Source organism: Bos javanicus, chromosome 18 (genome assembly GCF_032452875.1).
Source record: "Bos javanicus breed banteng chromosome 18, ARS-OSU_banteng_1.0, whole genome shotgun sequence".
In the NCBI taxonomy this organism is placed as follows: domain Eukaryota; kingdom Metazoa; phylum Chordata; class Mammalia; order Artiodactyla; family Bovidae; genus Bos; species Bos javanicus.
Window position 1 is genome coordinate 1701638 of NC_083885.1, and position 17568 is coordinate 1719205.

The 17568-nt window shown below is 60.1% G+C and overlaps 1 protein-coding gene across 1 annotated transcript in view; it reads left to right on the forward strand.

Annotated features, from left to right (window-relative positions):
• Positions 1 to 17568, forward strand: part of VAC14 (VAC14 component of PIKFYVE complex) — a 76498-nt gene that overhangs the window by 46279 nt on the left and 12651 nt on the right. The gene's annotated exons all lie outside the window — the stretch shown is intronic.

A 17568-nucleotide genomic window follows, 5' to 3' on the forward strand; every position in this document is an offset into this window, starting at 1 on the left:
GACCCAGACCCTGAGAAGCCCCACTGGGTACAGCTTCTGGTTCATTCTGGCCCTCCTTCGACACAGACATGCCTGGCAGCTCATCCAGTGCAGCCGAGGCCCAGTGTCCCTAATACATCCCCTGCTAATCCTGTTCCCCCTCACCGCCACCCCCGGGCTCCACAGAAGAGCCCCACGTTGGGGGCGGGTGGAGTGGGAAACTGGCCACTGAGGGGGGTGGTGGGGCCGGAGCCCGGGCTAGGAAGCCACTGGAAACTGGACTGGTTTTTACTTGTGGGGCGGGAGGGGGCGCGGTGGTGCAAGAGGAGCTCTGTTTTCACGCCGTAATTGGGAAATTCCGCTGTGCTGTCCTCGTGCACTCCTCCCTGGGGACAGGCGGCCCCTGTGGCCGGGGCAGCCCGCAGCGTGGGCCCGCCCTCCCGACCCGGCCCCCGCTCACCGTCTGCATCCCCCGGGCCTTTGGAGTTCGCTCAGCATCAGTGGCACCCTGTTTCCCTGTCCCTTTCTGCGTGACACCTTACCTGCCGGGGTCATTGGTTGGCCCCCAGAGCCCATTGTGCTGGTGTGAATGAAAGATGAATCGCGGGACCTGGCCAGACCCTGTTCACAGAGTGGTGCGGAAAGCAGCTTTTCCCACGGCCCCCAGCCTGCAGGGAAGCTGCTGGGAGGCCCAGCTCAGCTCTCCCTCGCGCCCCTTTAACGGATCACGTCATTTGCTCACAGTAAAAACAAACTGCTGTGACAGACACGCGCGCCCCCGAGTTTGTGTGCAGAAACAGGTCCCGAGGCACCTCCCCGGGCTGCAGGAGGATTGGGGTCTTCCGTCAGTCGTCCATGTTGATGGGTCCTCCGCCGAGGGGAAGGGGACGGGACACTGAGCGGGGCTGGGGGCTTCCTCCAGGGGATCGCTCCATCCCTCTCGGGAGCAGCTCTTCTCTCTGTCAGCGTTCAGTCAGCCTGCCCAGCTGCCTGTGGGAACCTTCTGGAGCCTTCCCCCATCACTCCTCTCCAGGGGCCAGGATGCGTCTGTGAGATGAGACGCAGGACAGCACAGGGAGTGTGTGGCAGAAGCTGCTTTGCACAGCCAGCTCCTGACTTTCATCTCCTAAGCGGAACGACGCTGAGGGCTTGTGAATGCAGGGTGGCCCAAGCCGACATGCCAGAGATTGCCTGCAAGAAAGCCCTGCCCGCAGGTGAAAAGACGTCCCTGGAAGGGGCAAAAACGCAGAGAGCCCAGCCCAGTCCATTTCCACTGCTCTCTCGTCCTTGACAAAATGCCAGCATCCAGCACCTCGCAGAACCATCTGCGACCCAGGGCCTCCCCTAGGCAGTCCGCATGCTGTCCTCCATGTGGAACCCACTCTCGTGCACACTGGAGTTCCCTGTAAGAAATGACATCTTTTCTTCTGGAGTATGGAAACCACATGCGATGGGCCTTGCTGGGTCAGGCTGGGATTAATTAGGTGCAGCCAGGAGTGTGGGGGAGGAGAGGATGTGCTGGCCAGAGAGAACCCTGTGCAGTGTGCTCTGGGAGTCTGGGGAGTTCTAGAGGGAAGTGGCCCCACATTCCAAGGGTCCTCCTGGATCCTTGAGGGGGCTGCTGGTGGAAGCAGGGGATCGAAGGAGGCTTTGAGCAGGGCTGCTGGGAGGTTAGAGGTAACGGGTGGACTTAGCAGAGGGAGGCCATGTGATCCATGGAGCCAGCGGTTTGCCCCACATCCAGGAGCGCCTGTGGAGGGGAAGGACTCTGGAGCCACCTCGTGCCCACCGCGTGGGATGCCTTAAAAGGCCTCCAGAGACTCATCATATGGGTGGCGGCACCTGCTGGGCCATCCCAGCCTCCAGTTAAAAGTGCTTGCTTTGTAGTCCACACACCTGAGAAGCGTCAGCTCCCTGCACTGTAGCCAAAAGCTGGGAACTAGACAGTGAATTTCCCTCTGAAGCTTGAGAGGTTGTGGAACCTGTAGTTGTCTCTGGATCTGTTTATACCTTACCTCAGGACGCCAGGAAACTAGCAAAGCTTTGACCTTGGGAAGCCAGACAGCTCGGTTAATTAGAAAGTAGCTGCCGGGGATCACAGTGGAGCAACTGAACAGAATATCAGCAGGTTTGGAATTGGCCCCCAGAGGTCACTTTCATCCTCCGGCTCCCTGGAGGAGGGCTGCACCTGCGCCGGGAGAGACGAGTGGGAGTCCTCGGGCTAAGTGTGCTCTGAAGCTCCGGGAACAGCAGCTGCAGAGGCCAGTGTCCGGTGGCGCACTGTGCCCAGCTCTCGGGAATCTCTGCCTCTGCGCCTTTTCACCTTGGCTTTCCTAGAGTAGGCTGCTCTGGGAGGCGCCTGTGTGGTCCTGCCCTCTCCCCACAAGCATATTCTTCTAGCAGGTGACCACAGAGATCACACACACACACTCATACTCATCTTCAGTAAAACACGCTGAAGGGTTTCCATCACGTGCTGTTTGGAAAAGGCGTCAGACCAGCTGCCCCTTCCACGTGGAAGGAGAGCTCCCGTCTCTGAGCAGATGCGTCGGAAGGGCCCTGGCCTGGGGGAGTCTTGGCGCCACATGCAGGCTCAGACGGCAGGCACCCGCCCACATGACAGAGCGCAGCACGCGGGGAGGGGGCTTTGTAAGCCCAGCTGCACGCTCATGGGGTCCCAGGCGGACAGTGGGAGTCTTCTTACGAGCGGGCAGCTTGGCTCCCAGGAGAGCGTGGGCGCTGGGCCTTTGCCCTCACCCTCGAGTCTACCTGCGGCCCAGGAGCCCCTGCGCCTGCCCCTCACCCGTGTCTCAGGGCACCTCCAGGGCGCTGTGCACCCACCGTGGAGCCCGGAGCCCAGGGCCTTAGCTGTCTTCTGGGTGCTGGAGGCTGTGGGGGAAAACCGCCCAGCGTCCAGCCTGGACTTGCTTTTCCTCAGCCTGGCTGGATGGGGCCTCTCCAGGCATCGCTGACCCACAGGGAACCCTTCTGTGGCCACCCCCTCGCCACCCTCTCCCGGCTGTCAGCCTCTGCCTGTCCCCACTCGGAAGGGGACCGAGGATGAGTCTGCAAGTCCCTCCCCGTCTCCCTCAGGCCCCAGGCCTCCAGACTCCTGCCCGCCCGCCACGCTGGCCTGTTTCCGGTCTGTATTTAGATGACATCATCTCACAGGAACTGCCTGGCTCTCGGACAGGGACTGACTGCCTTTCTTGGTCTAAATCTCCGTTCAGGGACTGACTGTCTTTCTTGGTCTAAATCTCCGTTTTGATTCTTGCTCAGAAGAACAAGTCTCAACCCCTGTCTCCTCCCAGCTCGTTTGTTTTTCCTCTGGTTTATCACAGTTGCTCACATCACCTACATTGGCCTCTCTCTCTCTCTTTGAAGCTGAGCTGAGACAGATTTCAAGTGCAGTCCTGAGGCATCTCGTTTTTCTCCAGCCCTCTGTCAAGCATCCGTCTCCAGCCATGCCTGTGACTCTTTCCCTTCCGACGCTGCTTTCCTGGGCGTGAAGTTTGTCCATCTCCACTGGCCGCACGCCCATCGGGGCTGCAGTCACAGTCCAACGCCCCAGCTCCTGCTCTCGCCCGTGACCACCTTCCCTGAACGTGGGGCCGTCTGAGCCTCCTCGTTTCATTCTCCCAGAGAGCTGCCACTCTAGCCAGATAACGGAGCTCCCGTCTGCACCCGCAGCCTTGTCATCGGCAGACTCAGAGCCTCCTGTGTCCCCGGTTCTGCCTTGTTTTCTCTGCCATTTTGCTGTCTCTCTGGCAAAGCCCTCTTTTCTTCACCACGTGACGATGACACGTTTGGCTTCTGTGCCGCACGTCCGTCTCCTCCTGGTCAGGCCACCGTGGCAGCCTCTCCTCCCTCTGTGGCTCAATTTCCACGGTGCCTTTTTTTTTAATGTAAATTTTTCATTAAATAACACCATACCATATAAAGGTATGTGAATCGTAAGTGTCCTACAGCTTGGCTAGTTTTCACCAGGTCCCTGTATCCAGGTAACGAGTGATGAAATCAAGAAGCAGAGCGTTTCTAGCACCCAGAGGTCCCTCTCGCATCTCCTCCCTACTCTTCCTCCCCCAAGTAGGCACTGACCTGACTTCTAACTGTACATTCGTGTACCTGATTTTTTTGTTTTTGTTTTTGGAGGGTTTTTTGTTGTTGTTAACCTGATTTTTTGAGCTATATATAAACAGAATCATACAATCTGTGCTCTTTTATAAGCTTTTTTTTGGCCCACCGCGTGTTTGTGAGAGTCACTGTGTCCACATAGCAGCAGTTCACATGTCTGTCTCGTCCCCCCTGTGTGAGAGCAGAGGCTCACCTGCCCGTCCTGCTGCCGTGGGCAGCTGGGCATCTGGGCTGTCTTCTTTGGCACTGCTGTGGATAATGCTGCCTTGGGCGTCCCTTCCCGTGTCTTCTGGGGGCACATGTGCACGTTTTTCTTAGACAGCGCCTGGGGTTTGCCGGAGCAGGGCCATACACGTGTTTAGCTCTGACAGAGAACTGTCCTAGCCGCACCGGTCTCCACTTATATCCAGGATGTGTGAGTGCTTTTGTTGCTCATGTCCTCACCAGCACTTGGATCATCACTTTGCCTTCAGCCGTTTTGATGGGCTTGTGGTGGTATCCCCTGGTGGGCTTTCGTTTGTTTGGCTTTGGCCATACTGCCTGGCTTGCAGCCTCTTACTTCCCCAACCAGGGCTTGAATGCAGTGGTCCCGTCGCTGGAAGCGCAGAGTCCTAACCCGTGGATCACCAGGGGACTCCCCTCACCTTGTGCTTTTCATTTTCATTTCCCTGAAGACCAATGAAGCTAAAGAACTTCTCATCACTTTTTTGCCTTCTGGATATCCTCTTTTGCAATGAGCCTGTTTAAATCATTTCCCCGTTGGGTTTCTGGTGAGTTTCTTATTGATTTGTGGAAATTCTTTATACGTTCTGAATTCAAGTCTCTCCAGCGTGTGTACTGTAATTATCTCCTGCTTTGCAGTTTGCCTTATCGCCCCCTTAAAAGTGTCTCTGATGAACAGAAGTTCTTTATTTCTAATGTAGTTCAGGTGACACGTTTTGCTTCTCAGCATTTTTTACGGTTTGTGGTGCTTTTCTCAGGGGATTAGGAGCTCGTGAGAACCAACCATGGAGCTGCCCGTGTCTGGTAAGCATTCCCAGCGCGCTGGACTCCGAGTACAATCCGCCTAAAGCCCAGAGGCATTAGAGCTCCGCGCTGGACAGGGTCTCGGAGGCCACCTTCTTTCCATCCCCCCCGTCAGCTGAACCCCAGGGCTTCTGGGTTAGAGCCACTTAGATATAACTACACTTGTCAGCACTCACAGTCACCAATACAACAAGGGGCCTTGCCTGGCCCTTAGAGTCAGACCGAGGCGTGGCTGCACGGCCCGGGGACTTGGCGTCTCCCCGTGGTGCCATCTCTCCTCTCAGCCTGTCTGCGGTCAGCCTCTCTGCTTTGGCCTCGCTTGGTGGCAGGGAGGTGGCCCCTGTGTCTCACTCCATGTGCTGGCTGTGCCCTGCAGGGTCATGGGCCCCTGGGTGGGGCGGAGCGGAGTGGAATGCTCTCCAGAGGAAAGGGCCTGCAGCCGCTCAGCTGAGCATCATTCTCCTGTGCGAAAGTGGAGATAGTAGCCGCCATGGTCTCCTGCCAGTTCCCGGGAGGTTAAGTGTCCCCACGAGACGGTGCTCCGGGGAGTGTCTTGTACCTGGTGATTGTGCGGGAGGTTCTGGTGGTGGCAGTGAGGATCCTTGCGATGAAGCTCCCTCCCTCTCTGCATGTCCATCAGGGAGCCGGGGCTGGGGGCCTGGCACTCCCGCTCCCCCGTTCCCAGCCCCTGGCTCCTCCAGTGCCATCCGCGGCTGCTCCCTTGGGCTCGGCTCCTGGAAAGCAGGTGCTCTGTGGCTGACTGTCGCTGTCTCTTGTCTTCTAGAGAAGCGTAGGCAAGAAAGCTGCTGAGCAGACTAAGGCTAAGACTTGCCCCCCGGCGGCCTCCCCTCCTCCGTCCCCACCCCCACGCCCTGCCCGTTGGGACTCGGTTGCAGTCGGGACACAGACTGGCAAGCCCGAAGCAGGAGCCCCCTGGGCCTCCTCAGGCCCAGGTCTCTCCTCCCCATCAGCCCCATGCCGGGCTGGGGTCTCAGGACCTGGGCCTGTGCCCCACTCCCACGGGGAAGAGGGGCTGCTGCTTATGGAAAATTGGTTCTGGAACCAGAACCCCAGGCTGTGGACAGGAGACCCAGCCGGAGTTCACTCTGTGGTCAGCCTCAGTGCTTCCTGGAAAGGTGTATGAAGCAGGCGACACCGAGGGCCCTCCAGGGCGGCGGTGGAAGAAGGGACCCCCTCCCCTCTGCCTGCAGCCTAATTGCCCAGCCGTGGCGGGTGGGGAGCCGTCTGTGTCCCTTTGACCTTCCCGGAGACCACCATGGGGGGCAGGTGGGCGGGGGGCGGCACCTGAGGAGTCGGGCCTCCAGATGGTCTGATCCCTTTTCTGTGGTTCCCATTTGCAGCGCTGCACCATGCCAGGGGCTAGGCCTTGTCTGCTGTGTGCTGCTGTGTCACTGACTCAGACCCAGCCCTGCCCCCAGCAAGGCCGCTCATGCTGTCTCCCCACCTAGGCCCCAGCGTGGTGGCCCCAGGCCATGACTCAGGGGACGAGGGGCACCTCAGTTTGGGCTTGGGCTCAGTTTGGCACCCAGGAGGGGCCTTGAGGGCCAACCAAGGCCTCTCACACAGGAGGGGACTCGGGCTCTGCCCTGCGCCACGCCCGGGCTAGGCCGCTACAGACCCAGCCCCCGTGGTCCACGGGGGGCACCCTCGGGTCGTGGTGGCAGGAGCATTGTGGGACGGGCAGGGAGGAGCACAGGCTCACCCAGGCGGCGGCAGGGTCACAGGTGCACGCCTTCTTCTGGGGCTGGTCCTGGGGCGACCTCAGCGTACCAGGCCCCGAGCCAGCCCTGGGCACACGCTCCTGCCTTCACCCAGGTGGCAGTCCAGTGACACAGCAGACGAGTGACTAAGAAATATGAGCCCCGGTGCCGTGGCTCCTGCTCCGGAGGAAACGGCAGGCTCGATGGGGCCCACAGGTCTGGGCCTGCGGGGAGGTGGTGCCCGGCAGCTCCAGCAGAGCCAAGAAGCTGCGACCTGGATCTTATGTTTTCTCGGAGCATAAAAGTGCCCTAGTTTTCCCTCTCCTCAGGCTCAGCTGAAGCTACGCCAAGAACTAGCTTTTAAAGGCTGCCTGAAATGTGGTTTGGAGCCAAGAATCTATAGAGCCAGTGCATTTGTGACCTTGTTGAAAACGCTTACTGAGGAAAATCAGGGGGTAGGATTTGGGAGCTGGCTTTTTGTTGTTGTTGTTTTTCCTTTTGAAAATTAAAAAAAAAAAAAAAGCCACCGCTTTGGCCCTCCTCACCCCGTGCTCCCCCCTGAACTGCCCCCCCCCACCCCGTGCCCGAGTCCGCTGGCCCCAGGCGCTCAGCCCTTCCGCTCTCCACGCCTCCCCCACCCCACTCCCTCTCCATCCCCCAGCGCTTCAGGAATGAAAATACCAAGTGGGTAAAATTAAGGAGCCGGGTAGAGCCCTGGAAATTAGGCCACAGCTGTCAGGCCAGGCAAGAGTCCTCATCTCTGAATGGACTGCTGGGAGCAAGCGCTTGCATCCCCCCCCGCCCGCCGTGAGCGTGGATCAGAGTCCTCAGCTCCCCGCCCCGCTCCGGAGGGGCTGCTGCTGCTGTGCCAGCCTCCACTCATCACCGAGCAGGCCTCAGAGACGGGGTCCCAGTGCCCTCCCGGGGGGCCCCAAACTTGAGCAGCAGTGATGCTCTGTGGGAGCACATGGTGGAGGGGTGCCCAGCACGGAGGGAGGGGTCCAGGGAAGTTTCTGGAAAGAGAGGCAGAGTCCCTGAGCCATGGAAAATAAGGCACTCGATGGCGGGGAGGTGGTAGGAGAAGGTGCTGTGTAGGAAAAGTGTGCTCAGAAGCCCAGGGCCAGAGCGTGGGCCCCCATGGGGCCCCGGGCAGGCTCAGAAGGCCCTCTGCACCTGCTGCGGGCATGCGCAAGTGCTGAGAGACACCCCGACACATGGCCACGCTGGGGTGGGTGGCACCGAGCCGGGGGACTGCCTGAGTTCCCAGAGCCCCGTTCCCCACGCTTCCGTGAATGGCAGGGAAGTGGGGCCCAGGGCTCGCGGTGATGGGATTGCTCACTGTCCATCTCCAGCTGCGCCGTTGGCCTCCTCAGACACCAGGGTGGTTAAGGAGCGGCTCAGGAAGCTTGCTTTACAAGGGACATGGCCATTACATCGTTCTGGAAGGTTCAGTGGTCCTGGGGCCGGCAGTGTGAGCAAATAACTTGAACTGAGTCTCAGACCTTCTTGATGCCCACACGTCCCTGCCGTGACGCGTGCGGCTCTGTCAGGCAGCTAGTCCCAGGTGTCTGTGAGCTCAGCCAGCTTGCCTTATCTGTCCCCAGAGAGGAGTCAGCCTCTCCCTGCCTCCTACGGGAGCTGATCCCCTTCCTGACAGACTGGCCTGCCTCCTTCGAGCCCACTCCTGAGGGGCCTCCCGCCCCTCTCTGCCGGTAGCCCCTGGCCTGAGCAGTTGGCAGGTTCCTGGGATTACCTCACTTCCTTCCTACCCTTCAAGCCTGAGCCACCACCCCAGTCCAGTTCCTTCTGCTTCTCCTGGCACCCCCAAGTAGCATGGTAATTGCTTTCTCAGGTCTTCAGCTGTGCACCCCGCCTGTGAGTATTTCCCGGTCCCCTGACCCTCTGCAGGAAGACCCTGCGGGGAGCAGGAGGCAGAAAGGACTGTGCCCCCATCCCCTCCCCTGCGGTCCTCTGCCCTGTCTCCTGCCAGCGGTGCCTGCGGTAGCAGCAGCACTGCCGCGTTCTGCCCCAGCCCCATCACGCGGTCCGAGGGCACACTCCCCCCAGGATGGGGTGCCAGGCCTGCTGGGATAGGGCAGCTGCCCGATGATACCCATCCCCAGCCCAGATCCTGGGAAGGTCACAGCTTCTGTTTCATTTTTGTGGTGTTTGGAGAAACATTCAGGCATCCCTTTACATGCTTAGTGTTCCTGAGCCAGCGGGGAGGCTCCTAGGAGAGGAAAGACAGCCATCAAAGATGCACCTACAGGCCAAGCATAGTGGCCGCAGAGTGGAGAGCCCAGCTCGGGGAGGAGAGGCCAGAGAGGGAAGCAGGATGGATGGGCCTGGACAGGCGTGAGCGCCCTGGGCCCCGGCCCCTGCTGGCTGTCTCCTCAGCACCCCCGCCTTCTGCAGCCCTGACCTGGCTCTGGCCTCCCCCTCGGAAGGGGCATCTAGAAAGGCGGTCCCCAGACCTTCCATTCTTGAAATTGGAAGGTGCTTACCGAGGCACACGTGACTTAAGTAGCCGCACAGGAGGGAGGCTCCCATGCGAGGCTGTAGTCTCAGATCTCCCCTGACCTGGCTGCATCTCACCCACCAGCCCCAGGCCCTGGGGTGGAGGCGGCTTTCCAGCGTTGGTGGGAGGCCGGGCCTTCGTCTCCGTTAATAAGACTTTGCTCTTCTGCTCAGACTCTATTTCAGGAGAAGCCACCCCGTAGTAGGCACTCCTGCCTCAGAGTGGAGCCAGGCGTCTTCTCATGCGAGGAGTATTATGCTAATCACTCCTTGCAAACAGGCAGACTCTGTAGGAGGTTTGCCTGGTTTTATATGAAACCTACGCCTTTGAAGCAAAGAGCCACCGTGGCTAAAAATACCATTTCCCGGCTGTTGATCCTCTCATCTGTGCTGTGCTTGTTTCCATTGTTAAATCTCACTGCTCCGCCTCCGAGATCTCCACGAGGGGGTCCACAAGATCCCCAAACGTTTAGGTTTCTAAGTGATTTCTGTGTTGTTTTAAAAGACATTTTAACCCATGTAAGATAAAAATGGAAATAACCCAGGAGAATAGTGTGAAATGTGAGAGACCCTCCCCACCCCTTCCTCCCCCACAAGTAGCCTCTGCTTTCCGTTTCATGTACCTCCTCCCAAAACTTGTCTTTGTGTTTACAAACGTGTGATTCTGTTTGGCTGTGGTGAAAGTTGTGGTTTTCTGGCAGAGGGTTCCAGACTCAGAGTCGTTCTGCCGCTTGCCCTGTGTTCATTGACACATCAGCCGTCGTTTGACAAGCGAATCCATCCAGATCCCGAACTCGTCGGGACGCTGCCCTCTCTTCTTCAGGCCGCAGCGGGCCGGCTCAGGGTCACCTCTCCCTGATCAAGGCTGCCATTTCGGGGTTGAACTCCATCGCCCAGACCGTGGTCTGTGGGCAGTGTTGTGGTGAGGGGGTGCTGGGGGTTCCCCAGCAGACCCCTTGGCTGACACACTCTGCGGGGGAAGGCAGGGGGCTGTCTCTTCTGTAACCGAGACCTGGGACTCCTCAGGCACCTGCAGGACACCGTCCTGTCTGGAGCCCTTTCTCATTCTCATGTGGTTAATCCCATAAAGATCTCGTAGGCTGGAAAGGGACATTCGGATGAAAAGCCTATTTCATGCATCTTAAATTTCCCTGAAAATGACTGATCACAAAAGAAATTTTTGCAGCCTCCTGACAGCGGGTGGAGGGGGGAAGAGAAACCCCCTTTGCATTTGGCCACAGAGAACTGAAGCAGTCCCCTCCACGCTCTCTTTGTCCCATCCCTTCGGCTGTGACCCTGCCATCCTCCCAGCCCTTTCACTCTGATCTCTTCACATTGTCCAAGAGACTCAAGCCCCAAGGCTGCTCTGATATTTGCTCTTTGTTACCAGCAGTGGGTATTAGCGTTTCACTTCCCAGTCTGTTCTGACGTTTATCTCAGTGCCCTTTAAGTGGGCACTTGTGAAGAGCTACAGAAAATGATCTCAGATCGTAAAATTCCGTAAAACTCCCAGACGAACGATTGGAAGGCCAGAAAGGCACTAATGGTTCTAGCTCCTTGGAGAAGGTTCTCTCCTGTGGAAGCCAGATGTGGCCAGGAAGGCAGGGGAGGTGCATGCGGGGAAGAGGAGCACTGTCCTTCCCACCCCCCGGGGCCTCTGAGGCTGGGACCCAGGGGAGCGCTGTGCTTCCCCCACCCCATCCCCGGGGCTGCCAGGCTGGGACTGAGGGCAGGGTGGCCACTCTGTCCAGGCCAGAGGGCTTAGCTCCCTTGCACCCTTCCAATGGAGCAAGTCAGGGCTGTGCACATAGGACCTGGGACCCTAAGGCGGGGACAAAGCAGAAAGTCAGGGGAAGCTAGGATGCAGGCCCTGGATGGATGGGGAGCGGTTGGAGAAGGAGAGCAGCCAAAGCAGTCGGAAAAGGAGAGTGGTCGGAGCCAGGCCCAGGCTCTGCAGCCCTTTGCCGGGGCCGTGAAACAACTACCCACGGAGAGCAGCATCGCCGGGCTGGCAGCAGTTCAGGGCGGCGGTTCTCAGTCCTAACCGGGAGTACGCGTCACCTACTCCTGGAGTCCCGGACAGTCTTTGGGTGACTCCAGTGTGCAGCCAGGTTCAGGGGTCTCTCAGTAAGGGGCTGTTTCTGACGTGGAGGGCCTCCTGGTTCTGGAGGGTCACTGTGTGACCTTCTGGCTGGGCCAGGACACTGAGACATGAGGTACGTATGGCGCCCACGGGCCGGGCACTGAGGCTGCCGCCAGAGAAGATGGGAACCCTTCAAGGCACATCCTTAGAGGATCACCATGGGAATGTGAGATACAAGTGGATCACTGTGGTTGCCTGGGACCCACACCACGAGGGCAGCCCGTTCGGGTGAAGAATTTAAGGAGGGGGACATTCTGGCCTGGGTGGGGTGACCATGTGGGCACCAGGCTGCTGGGCCCAAGTCTGGTGGCGGCGTTGAGAGGGGCAGCGTGGGGGGACACTCAGGCCTCTGTGTCCCGGCCCAGGGTGACTAAGGGGGAAAGGAGGCACTCGCTGTCTGTAGGTGCTTGTGGTCGCCTCACCAAGCAACAGGGAGTGATCCTCAGCCTGGAGCAAAGGACTAGTTTGGGAAGAACGGGATGGAGTAGAGGAAAGTGTGAACAGAGCAGCTTGCTAACAGGAAGGCTGGTGGGGCAGGGGGCGCCCAAAGCCATTCCTGGGGACAATGGAGCAGGCCGTCGGGCCCCCAACTCCCGGCACTTCTGTTACCTGCTGCCTCACTGCTCGGAAGGTCACCCCCACCGTTTGAGGGGAAAAGTGTCAGCGATTCAGCGACGCCTTCCCTTACCTATCCCCTCCACCTCAAGGGACCCTGACGATTAAGGGCACATGTCATGAGGTCTGTGTGCCTTAGGCATTCTGGTCACAGGGAGCTGGAGCCCTCAGGTGGAAAAAGGGCCTAGCCCAGGAGGAGAGGTCTCTCCTGCAGGTGACACCCAGTTGACTGTCCGGAGGAAGGAAACTTGAACTCTGGGTCAGGGATTCGACTGCACCGTGGCCCGGCAGTGCAGCTTGGACCAGCCCTGGGTTTCAGTTTCTGGGAGCGCTTGGTCTCTGAGGGCCTCCGTGAGCCTGGCTAGACACTGGCAGGGCGTGGATGGCAGCCAGGTCTGGGCCAGGAAGCAGTATGCCAGGCTGGATGGGCGCTGACCTTGAGGCGCCTGCAGCCTCTTCCAGGCGGGGCCCTCCTCAGCGGGAGGCTGCATGTGTCCAGAGGGAGCCCCCTGAAAAGGGCAGGAGCTTGCAGGGCTTCAGAGGGGAGGACCATTCCATGCAATTCTCTTGACAATCCACCCGTGGGACCCCCAGGCCTGCAGGGCTCAGGGTCGTTTCCCCGGCAACTCAGCCTGGACTCAGAGCATGGGAGTCATCGGACTGAGACCCCTGCTCCTCCCAGACCTCAGGCAGCAGCTGGTCTGGGCCCTGCTGGTGGGGTCACCCCCATGAGTTCCTTCCTCACCCCCACTGGGCTCCCCAGCTCTGCCTCCTGCCCCACCCCTTGGAGACGGGCCACCACCCCAGCAGAGCAGACTCGGTGTGGGCGCAGGTCACTGCGGGCCGGGGATGGCCATGTGGCTGCTAGGTGCCCACCACCTGCAGAGGCAGCTCAAGGGTGGGGTGCAGTGGGAGGAGCTGGTTTGTTGGTAAACTGCCACAGGAAGGTTCTGGAGAAAACCAGGCTCCAGTCCATCAGAAGGCCTAGTGAACCTGTAGCCAAGGTGCCCTCTGCCTTCCCGCAAAACCATCCCATCTTCCAGAAAAAGCCCATCAGAGCCCCTGGGTGAGCCAGGTGAATGGCGAAGCAGCAGCGAAGCACTCGGGCACCAGGGAGGGCCGGCCAGATAGGACCTCAGCAAGGCTCTGGCCCTCACCCTCGTTTTCCGCAGATGAGGACGGCTAAAGCCACTCCTGGCCCATGTGAAAGGGGCTTTAGGTACCTGACAGGCCTAATATGGAGAAAGCACTCACAGACATCTGTCCTGTGGGGCCAACGCTGAGGAAGCCGTGACTCAGCTTGAAGGGAATCCCTGTGATGGGAGAGGCAGAGCCCAGGCCCCTCTCAAGGGCTGGCTGCAGTTGATTGTCATGGAGACCACAGGATTTCCCACGCCGGCCCTTCCCTTTCTTTTCTTTTCTCGGGAGGGCTCAAAAGATGAAATGTTCTGAAGCCATGGGCTTCACCTCCCAGGGTTTGAGGCTTGGAGCCTGGAGAGAGAGCCCCCAGAGGCTTCCTCGTCCTTCCGTGGTGTCCCCAGAGCCTCCGGCAGGGGGTCACACCCCTGCCACCTGACGTGCCTCCAGCCATGTTCAGGGCGAGCTCCCTGTGGGACCGAGGTGCAGCCTCCTTTCTAGGACACAAACTCGGACGTTGTCTGTAAGTCAGCCCTATGTGGTTCACAGCCCGCCTGACTCCCTGGGTGCCCAAGCACGCAGTTCTCAGTGCCAGCTGAATGCCACACCAAAGTGACCCAGGCCATCCTGCCCTCCTGTCAGTTAATTTCTGGCCCACAAGTATCCATCTCCCCATTGCCCCCAGCGGCCCCGCCCGATGGGGCTTCTTCCCTCAGGAAGCTGAGGTCAAGAAAGGAGACGTCTTCAGGGAGTGGCAGGGGCCCGGCGCCCTGGGGGTGCAGGCAGATGTTGGGACAGGCCGGGCGGGCAGGGGAGGGGTCCGGCACAGGCCTGTCGGGGGCCAGAGGCGCTTAGAGCACATGGGGGCCTGGCTTGAGCAGGCTGCTGCGGCACATGGGAAACACAGGCCAGTGGGTCGTGTGGCACTGGCTGCTCTCCTGGGGATGGGCAGGAAGGAGGGAATAGGGGTCACCTCTCCCGGGCTTCCCTCATAGCTCAGTTGGTAAAAAATCTACGTGCAATGCGGGGGACCTGGGTTCGATTCCTGGGTTGGGAAGATCCCCTGGAGAAGGAAATGGCAACCCACTCCGATATTCTTGCCTGGAGAATCCCATGGACAGAGGAGCCTGGCAGGCTGCAGTCCATGGGTGTGCAAGAGTTGGACATGACTGAGTGACAAACAGACTTCTCCCCGCTCTGCCCCCTCTCTCTGTGGTCCCTGGAGCAAACCCCGAGCTTCCAGAGAGGCCCTGGGCGCTTCCAGGAGACCACTTGGTTTTCTCAGCCCCTCCTGCCCTAAGGAGGCCTTCTCAGAAGGTCCCTGGATGAGCCCCATTCAGGCATCTGCCCCCAGAGCCTGCCACACCCTCTGGAACAGGGTCAAACGAGCTGGGTGGGCCAAAGCCCCTTCCTTCCCATCCCTCTGCCTCTCCCCATCTGCCTCTCTCCACCTCTGCTGCACCGACTCCCAGCAAGACCCAGAAAAACAAGTCCTCATACCCTCTCCTCCCACCACACACCCCCCCAAAAAAACTTCTCAGTGTATCAGACACATTGGCTGCATTAGACACGATGAATTTTTAAGGCATGAGTTGGCAGGGTTACCATGGCTGCCTCTGCCCTGAGGGGCACACTGCTGAGGATTGATTGAAATAAATAAAACAGATTTACAACTTTCATACTTGGGAAGCAAAGAGCTGGAAGGGAAGAGAAGCCGGGGGCTGTAGGGGAGGAGGCAGGGAGCTCTCTAAACTTCAGAAGGGAGCCCATGGCCTCCTCCCCCATCTGAATGTCTCAGCGACCTGAGAGCCACTTTCTCTTTAAATTCCTAAAGGATCCCAGCTGTCGGAACAAGGGGCAGGGACCAGGCGGGAGGGCCCTTTCCTGTGGGAATGACTCTGGGCCCCGAGTTCCCTGTGCTCGACATTAGGCCGCGCTTCAGAGTTACGGCTGTGGGGCTCCTGGCAAAAGCCTGTTTCGTTGGCCTTGGGGCCGAGGGGCCATGGACACGACCTAGGGCCAAAAGGGAGAGGAAGTGAGGACCCGGCCCTCCGTGCAGGGTGCTAGCAGCTGGGGATGGAGATCAGAGGGGGACCCAGGCTAGAGGGAGAAGGCGGGTGCTCTGGGGAGACAGTCTGCCTGAAGCCCACTGGCCAGCCCTGAGTGCTCCTCCAAGGTGGGCTCCACGTGCAGCCTCGCAGGGAGCCTGACTCAGGACGCCTGCCCGCTCACCTCCCGCAGCCCAACGCGCCCCCCCCCCCGCCCCCACCCGCCCACCACAGGCCACACCACCCCCTGAAGAGCCAAGCTCATGGGGGCGGTCCCCCAGCCCAGCCCCTCACGGGGTGCCGGGTGGGCTGGATGGCCGGCTGGAGACGGAGGCGTGACGGACCTGGCGGGCAGCACTGGCGGAGGACGCAGAGGATGCCTCCGTGAGCATTCAGGGCAGCCTCAGACACAGCGGACAGACCTGCCCGCGTCGGACACCATTGGTTGGGCCCAGCCAGACAGGAGGCACCGAACGAAGTCACTGGCGTCGCCTGTCCCCCGTGTGGCACTAACACAGCACGACTCCTCGAGGTCTGGAGGGCCTGGGAAGCACTGGTCCCCTGACTCCTCGGGGGGCAGGGGCCCTGGGGAGTGGCGGCCACCCGCTGGGCCGAGGACCTGGCAGCTGAGGCTCGTTTTGAGTTCTCTCTTCGTCGTGGGGCAGTGAGCAGGGAGGCGAACGAGGGTTGAAGCAGGAACAGACTGTATTAGTAGTGACTGGGGAAGGCTGGGGGAGCGGGAGGCAGCCCCCGCGATTATGCCCATCTCAGCAGCAGTGTCCCCTTCTGCTCAAGTGGGGTGAGTCCAGAGTCTCCCCTCCAGGCCAGCTATTCGGTGCCCTGTGCTGGTGGCCATCCCGTTAGTGGGGGTAGCTAGTGACTCGGGACAGTCAAGAGTGGGAAAGCCTTCCAGCCTCCATTTCCCCTTAAACTTCTCTTGAATCCACCTGATGCCAGTTCCACGTCCCCCAACCGGTAACCGGGCTGACTCGCCAGTGGGATGAGTTGTGCCCACCAGCTGGCCCCAAACAAAGCACCCTCTCTTCATGGATCAAACATATTGCCTGCTTCAGCTTTTCTACAAAAAGCCAGGCCTGAGCAAGGAGTAGGGAGGGGAGGGCCGGGCAGCCGCCCCCAGCGCCCCTCGAGAAAGGATGAGCTCACTTCACTTCCCAGCTAGCTCTGGGCAATAGGCTTGGTGTTAGAACCGGCAGGGCTGGGTGCCGGGGGCGTCGACATGCCCTGACTTGGCGACAGGCGCCAGGGAGACCAGAAGGGAGCCCGGGGACCTGGGAAGGCTTGGCTGACAGCATGGGTGGGGGAGTGTGACTTCGCTGGTCCTGTTTTTGGAGGGTATAGGGGAGTGGGGTCATGGGAAGAAGTCTCCCGTCTTCTCCCAAAGCCACATGGCTGACTTCAGATTTCCCAGCAGGAAAAGCAGCAGGATGCTTCCCCCAGGAAAAGTGCCCATGCTCAGGCCCCTGCCCCCCAAGAGCTACTCTGGTCCCCTGCCCCTCCACATGGGCCTGGCCCCCAGCTGTCCCCACCGTCCATGCCCCCCTCCTCTGTGCCAGCCCATGCCTGCCCCCGGCCCCCTCTATCCCAAAAGGACTGGGCCCCCTCCTTCAGCACCCCCACTACCAAGACGGCCTCCCCCAGGCACCCTGCCCCATGCACCGCCCCCAGGCCCGCAGGATGAGCCCGGAAGAGCAGGGCCTCTTCTCACGTTCTCTGCACACGGCCCGGCAGGGAAGGGTCTTGGTCCCCACACCAGGGCTTGGCCTTGCCCAGCTTGGTCCTGGTTCCTGGAGAAGAAGCGGCGCATGGGATCTTCCCACACCAGGACAGAGCGAGGACCCGCGGCCTCGGGGCGCGACCTGCCCTCTCCAGGCCCTGCCAGGCCGGTTGAGGTCTTCCTCCTGCCCACTCTGGCCCATGGTCACCTGAAGCAGGGGCTGTAGGTGGGCTCCAGGCTGGACCAAGGGCAGCACCTCCCACCATGGCTGGGGCCGTTCAGGGGCACAGTCTGGCAGGTGCTTGGCCGGTGTTTGTGGTTGGGGGACAGTGAGAAGGCTCACACTAGCCCGGCAAGCGTGGTGTGGCCCCGGCGGGCGAGCTCTGGTCCTGAGCCTTCCCAGCCCAGTGTCCGGCTTGGCCTTTTGAGGCCGCCCCTCTCTGTGCTTTAGGGAAAGTGGCGGTCCCTCTTGTGTCCAGGGGTTTCAGAGCCGACGGAAGGTAGGGTGCTCCC